Genomic DNA, 12,231 nt, shown 5'->3' on the forward strand with positions numbered 1-12,231 from the left:
AATGGGTGGGCGTGGGAATAGGGTAAGAGGAGTAGAAAAGAGGAAGGGAAAGAGAAAGTACTGCATATTTCATACCTACTATAGTCTAGGACTGAGGATACAGCAATGATCAACACAGGCAGAGGCTCTAACAGATGCCAGGAGCCAGCTAGGCATTTGTCCGGCTACCTTATGATAACATTATAGGGAGGGAGGTGCTCCCATATCCCAAGTGGGAAGAGTGCGGCTCAGTGAGGCTGAGAAACTTGCCCTGGGTCACACAGCAGATGACTATTGGAGCTGGTGGAATCTGAACCAGATCTCATTCCTACCACATCTGCTCTTTCCACTATATAAATTTGTTAGACAATGGTGGGTAAACCACGCACCTTTTTTTCTTTTCATATTTTGATTTCAGTGTTGTATCCATGATTTGGAACGAGCCCACCTGAGCCTAATGATGTGACGAGATCATTGGATTATATATGTATTTACTTTAAAAACACAAGGTAGAAAACTGTACTGAGTCCATGAAAAGAGAAGCTGGAGGCACGTCAAAGCCTGTTTTGATTTAAGTAGAATAGATCCAGCTTGAGTGTAAATTCGAGACTGTGTTTGCTTGTGTCACACTCTATTTTTCAAATTACTTTCATATGTCCCGTTTCATTTATTTCCCCCAGTTCTGGATGGGAAAACTGAGGCCTGGGACTTGAAATAACAGATGTATGTTTGTACAGCAAATTATCGTGAGAGCCAAAACTCAAACCCATACTCTGTCACCGAACCCCACTGCTTCTTTCAGCACACAATAATTATTATTATGCCAAGTAAGTTTAACAAGGTGACTTGGATCAATTCATTCTGATGATTTGAGTTGGCTCCTGGGATCATCTGGGTAAATATTAGGCCCACATCTCTTTCCAAACGTATTCCATCTCTCTCTCTCTTTGGTTTTTTTCTTAACTTTTTTCTACATTTTCACCTCTCCTCCCTCATCATACCTCCCTCCCTTTCTCTGTTAAACTCCTCCCCTTCTCTTCTTTCCTCCCTTCCTCTCATCCTCTCACCCACAAAAACATTTGTTTGTCTTACATAGAGATAGTGTCATGTGACTGGGTGGCTGAAATGAGAAATATCTTTTAAGCTCCTGGAAGCAGAATATTTTCTTATGGATTTTTTATTGTTTGGATTGTTTTGCCAGGCTAATGAAAGAAGACTCTGAGGTCCCCTTATCTCAGGCCAACTAGAGGATGCCTTCAAGTTTTTGTTTTTCTTCCCAAGCTGGTTCCTTACAAATGCATCCAGAAGGTCATTCCCAGGTCCCCAAGATAGTGGTGGGTAATCAATCACATCCAGGACATCAGCGTCACAGCAGATAAGCTCATGCATGGGAGGATTTGGGAAAGGAGAAAGGGGAGCCTAAACTATCCCTGAACCACGTGCTCCAGCAAATGCAAGTGGAGGGATTACTTTTTCTGGGAGTTCACTGGGACAGTCACAAGTATATTCTAGCTTCAATGACCATTCTTCCCTTTTGATTTTTGACTCAAAACAAATAAAAATACACATACATAAAATCCTTAAACATTTCCTATATAATCTGATAATTGCAATTCAGCAAGCAATAAAGATTGTGTGATTGTGTTTAACAGCTCCAAGGGCTGGGTCCACACAGGGCCCCCAGGCAATAACTAATCCCTCTGAAACAAACAGAGAGGACTCCAGCCCTGGCTTTGCCAAGGACAAGTTTTGTAAGCTTATTTAAGTCACCTAACTTCTCTAGGCCTCAGATTCCTCAGCTATAAAATAATGAGCTAGTTTATTATTTCAACCAATGCTTATTAAACATCCACTTTGTGTCAGGCTTTGTGCAAGAAGCTGGAAATATTTTTAAAGTATAGACACAGTATCTGTTCTCAGAGGTTCTCAATGTTTAATGGGGGAAAAGATGCATCATAAGAGAAAAGTGCTGTAGATGGGCAAAGGTAAAAACAACTCAGCCCAGGAGCTTATCTTTAGGATTCTTCCCAACCCCAAAAGTCTACGTGTATGGCATTTTTTTGTCTGTTCATTTTGTTTTGGTTGTCTTTTCACATTAATGTTATTTCATTCTTTCTTGACTAGTTGTTTTCAAATCATTGTTGTCATTATCAACCATTACCAATTACTAAACACATACTGTTACCCCAAATGTTGTAATTACCCCAACTGTTGGTAATTACCCCAACGACTCTAAAAGTTAGACATTATAATCACTATTTTTATATAATAACACTGAAGCCCAGAGAGATTAAGTAACTTAACCAAGGTCACATCACTAGAAAGTTACGGAACTGGGATTGGAGTTGACCCCTGTCAACTCCAAAGTACATGCTCTTCCTACTACTTGGTGTTGCCTTAGGTATATATAGCCACTTAGGACAAACATCATTTACAGGAGCAGGTGTGAAATAAAAATATGAGGCCCTTTGTTCAAATATTATTGAAAAATTCAAGATAGCAACAGCAAAGCATTAAACAAAGCACAAGGCCTGTCTAAGCACAGGGCTCTGAATGACTGCCCATGTTGCACACCCAGGAATCCAGCCCTGCCAGCCACAATTCAGTTTGCAATGGCATCTCCCACTGAAGCAGAAAAGCTTCATAGCAATTTGCAGGCCCAGATCACAGTCGCAGAATGTTTCAGTGATCATGCTTCACATGTAGGATTTCTGGCATTACCCAGAGGGTTCACTGTGAACCACCTGGCAGGACTTGGGGGCTCTGTGTGGTAGCTTTTTCAGAGTAGCCCTGGCACCTAACCTAAAGAAAACTAATATCATTTCTGGTAATGCCAATTACTTTTATTTATTTTTTTTTTTGGAGATGGAGTTTTGCTCTTGTTGCCAGGCTAGAGTGCAATGGCACAATCTCAGCTCACCACAACCTCCGCCTCCCAGGTTCAAGTGATTCTCCTGCCTCAGCCTCCCAAGTAGCTGGGATGACAGGCATGTGCCACCACACCTGGCTAATTTTGTATTTTTAGTAGAGACAAGGTTTCTCCATCTTGGTCAGGCTGGTCTCGAACTGCCGACCTCAGGTGATCCAACCACCTTGGCCTCCCAAAGTGCTGGGATTACGGGCGTGAACCACTGCACCCAGCCAGCCAATTACTTTTTTTAATGTGGGGAAAGGTATATAATCTTGCTGAAAGAGTTTTGTTCCGTGTGATGGTTCATGCCTGTAATCTCAGTATTTTGGGAGGCTGAGGCAGGAGGATGACTTGAGCCCAAGAGTTTGACACCAGCCTGGGAAACAGAGACCCCTGTCTCTACAAAAAATACAAAAAATTAGCCAGGCATGGTGGTATGTGCCTGTAATAGGAGGCTGAGCTGGGAGGATCACTTGAGCCTGGGAGGTTGAGGCCACAGTAAGCTATGATCATGCCACTGCACTCCAGCCTGGGTGACAGAGTAAAGAAAAATTAAAAAAAAAAAAAAAAAAAAGAGTTCTGGTCATACCCTCACACCCTTACTCTTACATTTAGAACATTTAGAACATTAATGCTGCATAAATGGAACATGCCCAAAAGCCTCTTAGGCTGCAAGCCTCCCTTTTAAATTGCAAACTGGGACCAGTACGTGTGCCCTAATAGAGGGCAGTAGGAAAAAAAGCAACAAGAGCTTTGCAGCTGCTGGATTACGAACCTCTCTACTGAGGCACTAACTCCTATTGAGGTGTTAGCTCCTACTGACCCAGCAGAGGCTGAGTAAAGATTGTCATCTTGGTCAATGATTCTTAATCAGTGGTATTTAATCTTTTGAGATCACAGACCCCTTATTTGAAAAGTATGAACCATCTCCCCAGAAAAAAGACAGGTGTATGTAAAATATTCTTGCATTCAATTGTAGACTCTCTGCCATAGCCCTAGATTTTTTAAAACCACATTTTAAAGCATGGCTCCCCTAATTATAGAATTGTCAGAGGCGTCTGAACCAGAGCAACTCCATCTTGAGTAGGGGCTGGGTAAAATAAGGCTGAGACCTACTGGGCTGCATTCCCAGACGGTTAGGCATTCTAAGTCACAGGATGAGATAGGAGGTCAGCCAAGATATAGGTCATCAAGACCTTGCTGATAAAATAGGTTGCAGTAAAGAAGCCAGCTGAAACCCACCAAAACCAAGATGGCCATGACAGTGACCTCTGGTTGTCCTCACTGCTACACTCCCACCAGCAACATGACAGTTTACAAATGCCATGGCAATGTCAGGAAGTTACCCTATATGGTCTAAAAGGGGAGGCATGAATAATCCACCCCTTGTTTAGCATATCATCAAGAAATAACCATAAAAATAGGCAACCAGAAGCCTTGTGTCAGTGGAGTAGCCATTCTTTTATTCCTTTACTTTCTTAATAAACTTGCTTTCACTTTATGGACTCGCCTTTAATTCTTTTTTTGCACGAGATCCAGTAACCCTCTTTTGGGGTCTGGATCTGGACCCCTTTCTGGTAACAGAATCTTCCAGTGTTAGAACTAGACACAAACTTAGAGATGATTTTTGTGAAAGCACCTTATTCCTAGTGCTGTGAAAACTGAGGTCATTTGGGATAATAAATGGTTCCGCACATTTTCAAAGAGCTAGTCCTCTCATTGTCAACGCTACCTTGAACTAGTTGCCCCACTCCTAATTTGCTCCTGTCAAAACACTGCAGCCAAATGCAACAATCTAGTGCCACAATCTAGTGCCTGGCTGCTGCCAGGATGTCAGTGAACGTTTGTGGAGCACCTGAACCAGCCAGGGTATTGGGCGCAAGAACAGCTCTTGTCCTTGAGAAGCTCAAACGCATCTAGAGGAGAAACAAACAAGAACAATATAATGTAATATAACACACACAATTACAGATGTTTGAACTAGGTTCAGAGGTGCCCTAAAGGAAGGTGCTACAGGCTCTGCTTGATTGGATCATGCGAGGCTCCCAGAAGAGGAAACGCATATGCAGGGACTTGAAGAAGAAGAGGAAACACTTGTGCAGGGACTTGAAGAATGAGCAGAAGGGCCATGGAGGGAAAGAGCCTGCTGGCTGAGGAGTCCAGCATGCAGGAGCAGAGAACACTGAAACAATCTGAGGACAGGAGGAGCTGGAAGTGGCTAGGATTGGCTAGAGCATAGGGTGTGTCTGAGGAAGAGGAATGATGTGGCTGGAAGAGAGGGGAAGAGCCAGACCTGAGGGTCTTGGATATTACTCTGAGGGGTTTGGACATAAAGAAGAATATCAGCCGATGTGATGGATTAAGGAGCTCCTTCCTGGGGGTGGTGCAAGGAGGCCAGATAGTCATCTGTCCTGGATGGCCTTCTGAGGGGCTGGTGGTAGGGGTGGGGTGGGGCTGGAGTGAGGGCAGCCTCTCTGAGATCCCTATCACCTCTCTAAAAATCAGCCACTGCCAAACACTAGAGAACCTAAGAAGTCCCCTGTAAAGCAGAAATGACAGGCAGTCAGCCTAGAGTACACCTTTAAAAAGTCAGTAAGACATATACACCAGAAAAAGACCACGCTTCTCCATTAAAAGATAGCCAAATGGGAGGAGGCCTTCTCAAAAATATAGGGAAATTTCTCACTTGATGTATTGATGTTTTTCCTCTGCAGAGCTTCACATTTTTCATCCATTCTTAAAACTGAGCCAGTTTAGCCCTAGGAGGTGGGCAGGCTCTGAGGAATCATCAATCAAGAGAAGAGAACATCGCCAGAAACACGTAAGGGAAACGTTTCCATGTCACTACTTCTCAGGATTCCTGGGCATTAAGGGTACTTAAGAAGTGCTTGTAAGGAATGTGTTTTCTCCCAAGCAAACGCATAAACAAAAAATCCTAATTACAGGGACACTGCACTGAGTCTGTCCTAAAGCTGTTCTGCCTGTATTCACCAATAGGTGTCATTACAGCCCTCTTTTAAAAGAAACAAAGCTTCAAAAAACACTGACCTCGAGAATAATTTTTCCATAGTGTTCCTATTTCTCAGTTAAAAAAATATATATATATATATTTTTTTTTAACATGAGTGAAAACTGCAAATGTTCAGGACTTAGCTCTTGAGTGGCTACTAAAGATTATAATTCCTCAGACTACCTGCAAATATCATGAGTCTTACAGAATCACAACAAACACATTTTTATTGAAATATCCATGGTAAATATACATTTTACAGGAAATTCCATTGCGTTTACACTATTTATTTAATAGAAATAATCTCTGGGATTATTTGCATTTATTTCTGAAGGAGGATGTTTTTCCTTCCTGGGAATAAGTTCAGGAAATGGGTGAAATGTTCAGGAAGTTAGCTAAATGCTGATGTAAATCCAAAAGGAAGGTCTGTTGTTTCTTTCTTTTTTTTTTTTTAAAGGGGTGGGGGGGTGGACACACAAAAAAGCTAGGAAGTAGTTCTCTCATTCACTTATGGAAAAATGTTATACTGAATTTCTGATTTAAAAGGAAGAGAATTAGAAAAAATGTGTGGGCCCACGATATGGTTTTCTGTAGGTCTGGTTAGGCAATCCACAGTAGTTAGCAAAGAAAATTGTGTCAAGAAACAAAATCTACATGGGAGACATGACTTGGATTCAGTTTGTCCTAAATTAAACCTTTACTATGAAATTTGAATCGGCTACTCTAAGAAATAAGTCGTGTTAGAAAACTCTGAGTCCTGAAGAGCTGGTGGGGCCCCTTAGCACTACATAAACAGCTAAATGCTACCCTCTCCTCCCAAAGACCCTGTCCCCTCCACTAACAGTGTCATGCTGACCCTCGGACTGCAAGGGGGAGTCTGAATGCAGTGAAACTCAAGATCTCCAGGGGTACCTGGTCAGTGTTGCAAGCTGCTGTGGCCTTTGGCGTTATTTATCTTTAGTTTGCAACGTAGGGGTGTGCTGTATCAGGTATGCAGAGCAAACAGAAACTCCTTGCTTTTAGAAAGCAAAGATTCGGCTCATTGACCAGAGCTACAGAGGACACAATTTGTTGTGGCTTCTCTGAAAATCACCCCCTCCTTTCCATCTCTCTACTACCACCTTCATTCAGGCCTTCATGGTTTCTCATCCAAACCGGTCTTCCTGTCTCCTGCTTGCCTTCTTCCCAGCCCACAGTCCACACGGCAGACAGAGCAAGCTATGTAAAAACACCAACAGGGACATGAGCCTTCCTTGCTTTCAAACTTTTGCCGACTCCCCTGTGCTGAGCACAGGAGAGAATACGGCCTCCAAGGCCTTTCATAACTTGGCCTCAGCCCACCTTCCCTCCCACTCCAAGAATCTCAGGCTCCAGTTACACTGAGCCACTCACTGCCCTGCACCTCCCGCCAGGCAACTCTCTGCCAAGTTTATTCACACATTTAGCCTTTTCACTCTGGATACATGAGGAGGACTGACCATGTACTGTACTTCTTTTAACTTCTATAGAGCAATCTCTTTGTATTTATACAATTATGACTTAACAGTAGTAAGAGAAGGTTCAGAGGACACAAGGTAACACACCTACATAAACGACCTACTGGGTACAAAGATTGTAAATCAACATAGGCCTAGAAAAGGTGGTCAGATGCTGAATTTTGACTAAATACCTCCGATGGCACATAATGAGTAAGTTTCAACTTTTATATTTTACTTTCTGAATTCCAGGGGTGGTTTTGATGAGCGGACAAAGTTTTAAAAGAGTTATGGTCTTTGGGATCCTCACTTCTCTTTTTCTTCTTCCCTCCACCTTCCCTACATATTTACATCAGCAGATGTGTCCTTAGGGGTCAAATGGTGAGACGACAGCAGTTTAGGAACTGTTTGCCCATTACACTGGGTACTCAGAAACTGTTCTATTCAAGCTAAACCACAAGACCTAGGGACTTAGGAAGAAATTAGATAGTAAGTGTGATAGGACTAGTAGCATTGATCCTTTGTGGGAAGGAGGATAGAGGGAGGCACGTAGTGTGCCGCAGTGAACTTCTAGAGGGAAAGGTTATGTCTTATTTATCTGTGTCCCCTATGGTGCCTTCCCAGGACAGTGGCTGGCACACGATGGACCCTCATTCAGCTATTCAACAAATATTTACTAAGCAGTAGAGGATTTGTTTTTCCAGGTTTAGAGTTTTAAGCTTGTTAATAGCAGCTGAATTCTTTCTGCGTTTTGTCATCTGCACTTTTGGACTCCAAGTTGGACTTCGTATTTCATAGTTTTTAAAAATCACTCCCTTTCCCTTCCCTAGCCCATTCCAGTGTTCTATATACAGTAGACTTTCAGCAAATATTTAGAAGAGACAACTTCCAATAGGCAACACGGTGGGGTAGTCGATCATTCCCTAACCTATCTTTGAGGCTGGAGAATTTTCTCGGGGGCTAGTGCCCTAGCATCTTCCCAGAAAGTCCTGCCAACCTGATGGCTCTTGTTGTCACCTTTGGTTTCCTTCCTATGGTGGCCACACTTGTCACCAAAGCCCTTCAGTTTCTCCACCTAACAAGGTTAAAACCCTCCCTTCCTCCCCTCCTTCCTTACTCCATTTCTTCTTTCCTCCCTCCCTTCCTTCCTTATACATATATTTTGAAACTTGTGCCCTGTGCCAGGCAGTGTGCCAAGCTCTGACGGTACATAAATAGACAACTTTAGGTGTTCAAAGTCACACTCAGGGAGCTCAGTTTAGTAAGAAATGGATGCATGCACAGATCATTGCAATCAGTGCAAGGAAGGCTCCCAGAGTTGAATGCACAGAGGCTTAAACCTACCTATCAATAAAAGGAAAGGGAAGCAGGAAGTGGCAAGCAGGAGGATCGGGGATGTCTTCCCAGGAAAGATGACCCAAGGCTTTAAAAAGGACAGACATAACCTAGTTGAAGAAAGATGGAAAGGACATTCCAGGCAAAAGGAAACAACCCATATGCAAAGGCAAAGGGTGAGAGGAAAATGATGAAACCAGGACAGGATTTTCTGTGACTTATCTATTCCATCTCATTGCTTTATATTCTACCCATTTACCTCATATCAAGTGGAATGATGCAACCCCAGGCATTTCAGGAAATTTACATAACCAATCATTTAATCTCTTAAAGAGAAAGGAATTGATAATGCAGGCTTTCCATGAGATTAAGCACGTTCTTGGGTGAAAACAGAATTGGGTGCTTATAGGAAACCAGGTGGAAAGCTGATGAAAATCAGGCAGTGGATGGAAAATGCAATACATTTGATTTTCTATTCTCTTTCCCTGGGAATTTGAGAAGTTGGAATCCTTTGCCATGAGGGTAAATAAATCTATGAGCCCTCTTAGCCTAAAGATGAAATAGACTGAAGGAAAAAAACAGGGTAATTCTAAGAATTTCATGTGAGGCCAAGGTCCATTTTGAAACCCTTTTGGACTAAACTTTTGCAGGTCCAACACATCTTCAAGATATTTAGTGGGATCCTCCCAGTCCTACAGTACCAGCTTGCATTGTGAAGGAAAATGAAGGACAGAATAAAGCCCTTCTCCCAGTCTGGTTTATTTCTGTACACAGAACCTCTGAAAACAGGAGGCCAAGGCTGACCTCTTTAGTCAAGAGTCAGCTCAACTTTAAAATTATAATTGCATGTGAAAGCTAAAATGGGAAAGAGAAAAAATCAGTTCTCAAGACCGAAATGCTAAAAACCCTTGGGTCACATTCCAGTTAGGGTCCTGGCTGTGCACACAGAGCTCCCACTGGGGGAAGGTGGGCAAGAGACCAGCCAAGACCAATTCAAACTATAGGGTGTTGGGGATCATGGCATTTATTCTAGAGGTGTCCAGTTTACAGATAAAGAAATGTACTATAGTGATTATGCTATATAATCTTTTTAAAAATAGAAGCTTATGGTCAGATCTCATTATTGAGAAAGGTGCCAAAGAATCTACCCACTCCAAGTGAACTATTTGCAGTAAAGAAATCAGAGGTGGCTGGGTGCGGTGGCTTACGCCTGTAATCCCAGCACTTTGGGAGGCTGAGGCGGGAGGATCACCTGAGGTCAGGAGTTCAAGACCAGCCTGGCCAACATGGTGAAACCCTGTCTCCACAAAAATACAAATATTAGTCAGGCATGATGGCAGGTGCCTGTAATCCCAGCTACTTAGGAGGCTGAGGAAGGAGAATCGCTTGAACCAGGGAGGCAGAGGTTGCAGTGAGCCAAGATCAAGTCATTGCACTCCAGCCTGGGTGACAGAGCAAGACTCCATCTCAAAAAAATAAAATAAAATAAAATAGAAAAAAAATAGAAATCAGAGGGATACAGTCTGTATTAGTTTCCTTGGGCTGCTGTAACAAATTACCACAAACTGGGTGGCCAAAGGCAACAGGAATTTATTTATTATTTATTTGGGACAGAGTCTTGCTGCGATGCCCAGGCTGAAGTGCAATGGCATGATCTTGGCTCATTGCAACCTCTGCCTCCCAGGTTCAAGTGATTCTCCTGTCTCAGCCTCCCAAGTAGCTGGGACTACAGGCGCACGTCACACCTGACTAGTTTTTGTATTTTTAGTAGAGACGGGGTTTTACCATATTGGCCAGGCTGGTCTCAAACTCCTGACCTCATGTGATCTGCCTGCCTTGACCTCCCAAAGTGCTGGGATTACAGGTGTGAGCCACTGTGCCTCGCTCATAGGAATTTATTCTTACACAGTTCTGGAGGTTAGAAAGCAAATATTAAGGTTGTGTTCTTCTGGAGGATCCAAGGAAGAATCTTCACTGCCTCTCTCCTGGCTGGTGGTTGCTAGCAATCCTTGGTGTTTCTTGCTTGGCCTGTAGCTGCATAACTCCAGTCTCTGTGTCGGCCTTCCCATGGCATTCTCCTCTCTGTGTCTGTGTCCAAATTTCCCAGTTTTTATAAGGATACTAGATATTAGATTAGAACCCACCTTAATCTAGTAAGTATGAACTCATTTTTAACTTGATTTAATCTGCAAAGACCCTATTTCCTAATAAGGTCACGTTCACAAGTGTCTGGGGTTAAGATTAGAGGGACATCATGCAACCCACAGGAGTATAAAAAAAAAACAAAAGAAAACCCTGTATAAAATAAAAATACAACCAAAACCCTGAGTTGGGCATGGGAAGACCTGCTGACCAACCTTCTCCAACCCCTTTGGGTTGCCCTCGCCCTCTCTACGTCTTGGCTTCTCCACTCTAAAGGAAGGTTGTCAGACCTGCCCCACTGACTTCAGAAATGCCAGGAGAATAAAATGAAATCATGTAACTGAAAGTATTTTCTATTCAGAAAATGTTTCTTTAAGTGCAAGGAATTAAGCATTCATTCCGGATTGTGTTGACTTTCCTTAACTTCGTAATTACTTAATGAATAGGTAATGGAAAGAGAAACACAGCCCAACTGGGAAAACAATTTAAATTACATACCTGCCTTCATTTAGGGTTTGAGATAAATGTCCAGTAGCAATCTGCAGATAAGGAGGGTAGTATTGCAGATCCTTGTTCAATGGGTTTTTTACTCGCACCAAAACAGGCTGGTATTCAAGTGAAGCTAAAGGGTGGCAAGCAATTTAAAAGCAAACCAAGAGGCCTGATGTTCACATCTGGGACATCAGCAGATGGTGATGGCTCTCCTTCCCTCTGTCTGTGTGGTCTATAATATTACTGACTCCCATAACAATATCCTGATAGTAGCTTTGAATTTGCTTTGTCTGATGACTTTTCTGGATACGGGGACACAGACCATCCAATTTATACAATTAGCTAAAGAAGCCACTTTCCTGATTGACAAATGTGACATACGCCCATGTCTATTACACAAACAGAACCACTGTGTAGCCAGAAAAAAAAAAAATCTAAAGAAAAAAAAAGCCCCCTTTCCTTTCCTTTTTTTAAGAGGCCAAAAGTTCTAGCAATGATGGGAAAACTCTTTTTGAGGCCATCAGATTAAGTCAGTGGGGCTTGGAAGGCAAAGATACCCACATGCATTGAAAATGCCAAAAAAAAAAGAGGTGTCTTTGGGATAACAACTTGAGAACTATAGTTATATCCAAAGCATCATGTGACCTACTTGAGTGTTACTGATGACCATATTAGTAATCAATTCTGTTGACCTTAGACTGTGGGGGTTTGCTGTCCCAGGAGAAATCCCACAGGGGAAAAAGAGCCCCAGCAAAAAAGAAAGAGGCCCTCAGAAAGGAGTTCCCAATCTGCCCTGCAAACTGAATCCTCCATTTCTCACTGCTGGGTGTATATGCTTCCTAGTGGCTGTCATATACTTTCAGAAATATGCAAAGTCACACACAACC

At 42.6% G+C, this 12,231-nt stretch overlaps 1 long non-coding RNA gene across 1 annotated transcript in view; it reads right to left on the bottom strand.

The window, feature by feature from the left end:
- LOC134740270 (uncharacterized) overlaps positions 1-5,074 on the bottom strand; it is a 50,023-nt gene extending 44,949 nt beyond the window's left edge. The window contains exon 1 of the long non-coding RNA XR_010127608.1: positions 4,985-5,074. This is a non-coding gene — a long non-coding RNA (uncharacterized LOC134740270). The remainder of the gene's footprint in view (positions 1-4,984) is intronic.
- Positions 5,075-12,231: the final 7,157 nt, after the last annotated feature.

The sequence above is a fragment of the Pongo pygmaeus genome, chromosome 9 (assembly GCF_028885625.2).
Source record: "Pongo pygmaeus isolate AG05252 chromosome 9, NHGRI_mPonPyg2-v2.0_pri, whole genome shotgun sequence".
NCBI classification, from domain to species: Eukaryota; Metazoa; Chordata; class Mammalia; order Primates; family Hominidae; genus Pongo; species Pongo pygmaeus.